This window comes from Panthera leo, chromosome C2 (genome assembly GCF_018350215.1).
Source record: "Panthera leo isolate Ple1 chromosome C2, P.leo_Ple1_pat1.1, whole genome shotgun sequence".
NCBI classification, from domain to species: domain Eukaryota; kingdom Metazoa; phylum Chordata; class Mammalia; order Carnivora; family Felidae; genus Panthera; species Panthera leo.
The window spans coordinates 71,896,798-71,898,811 of record NC_056687.1 but is presented as its reverse complement, the minus strand read 5'-3'; positions in this window follow the sequence as shown (position 1 = coordinate 71,898,811).

Here is a 2,014-nt window from a genome sequence, read left to right as displayed (position 1 = left end):
GGGGGTCTCCCAGGACTGCTAACCAAGGTTACCCAGGCTTTCTTGCCTTAAAGCCTTTTTTTTTTTTTTTTTTTTTTTTTTTTTTAGTTTTATTTTAATCACCCTTGTGATCACAAGTGCACTCCTTAATCCGCATTGCCTATTTTCACCCATTCCCCCACCCACCTCCCCTCTGGTAACCATCAGTTTGTTCTCTATAGTTAGTGTTTTTCTTGGTTTGCCTCTCCCTCTTTTTTTTCCCCTTTGCTCATTTGTTTTGTTTCTTAAATTAACATATGAGCGAAGTCATATTGTATTTATCTTTCTCTGACTTATTTTGCTTAGCATTATACTTTGTAGCTTAATCCATGTGGTTGCAAATGGCAAGATTTCACTCTTTTTTATGGCTGAGTAATAGTCCATTAGGTATATATACCACATCTTTATTCATTCATCAATTGATGGACACTTGGGCTGCATCCATAGTTTGGCTATTGTAAATAATGCGTCTATAAACATTAGGAAGCATATATCCCTTTGAATTAGTATTTTTGGATTCTTTGCGTAAATACCCAGTATTTTGCTGGCTCATAGGGTAGTTCTATTTTTAACTTCTTGAGGAAACTCCGTACTATTTTCCACAGTGGCTGCACCAGTTTGCATTCCCACGAACAGTGCACAAAGGTACCTTTTTCTCCACATCCTCGCCAGCACTTGTTGTTTCGTATGTTTTTCATTTTAGCCATTCAGACAGATATGAGTGATATCTCATTGTAATTTTGATTTGCATTTCCCTGATAAGTAATGATGAACATGTCTGTTCATGTCTTCTGCCCATTTTTAATTGGATTATTTGGGTGGTTGAGGTGTGTAAGTTCTTTATATATTTTGGATATTAACCTTTTTTCAGATGTCATTTGCAAATATCTTCTCCCATTCAGTAGGCTGTCTTTTAGTTTTGTTGCTTGTTTCCTTTGCTGGGCAGAAGCTTTTTATTTTGAAATAGTCCTAATAGTTTATTTTTGCTTTTGTTTCCCTTGCGTCAAAGGACCTATCTAGAAAAACGTTGCAATGGCCAGTGTCAGAGAAACTACTGCCTGTGCTCTCTTCTATGATTTTTATGGTTTCAGGTCTCACATTTAGGTCTTTAATCCATTTTGACTCTCTTGCCTTAGAGATTTTGAGGGGTGGTGAACCAATTCCTATGAGCTCTGCTGACCCAGAAACTCTTCCCCATGGTTATAGCCCAGGGTCAAGCAGGAGCAGACTTGGGATATGGGTAGGATATGCATTTTTTTCCGATCAGGAGAGAGTCCACCTTTGGAAGAGTCATCCACTCAGATAGTTTATTAATAATCTCCTTTTATGTGTCCCACATATCAAAAAAAGAAAAAGACACAGAAATTGTTTTGTGGTGAACTTTTGAGTACCATGAACTTAAAAAAAATTTTTTTTTAATGTTTATTTACTTTGTGAGAGATAGAGACAGAATGTGAGAGGGGGAGGGGCAGAGAGAAAGAGAAGGAGACACAGACTTCTAAGCAGGCTCTCAGCACAGAGCCCAGCATGAGACTCAAACTCATGAACCACGAGATCACGACCTGAGCCAAAGACTCAAACTCATAAACTGTGAGATCATGACCTGAGCCAAAGACTGAGCCACCAGGTTCCCCATCAAGTGCCATGAACTTCTTGATCATAGGTTGCATGGATTAAGTTTTTTTTTTCCTTATATGTACAAATTTCCCTGCTAGCTCTTGCCAAGAGGTCAAAAGAATAATTGAGCTAATAATAGCCACCATCGGCTGTCAGGCACTACTACGCTGAGAGCTTTCTGTGCATTACCTCATTGCTCCTGTTCTCGAGGAACTTGAATCTAGTGGAGAAGGCAAAATATTTATAGTGTCTGCTGCATCCCAAGTGAGAAATGCAGGCAACCACAGTAGGAGTCAGGGAAGGGATCTTCAGTTCTGTTCTTTCCCATCAGAGCTAGAGGGTTAAAGTGTCCTGGAGGGTTGGCTCTCATCTCTTGTAG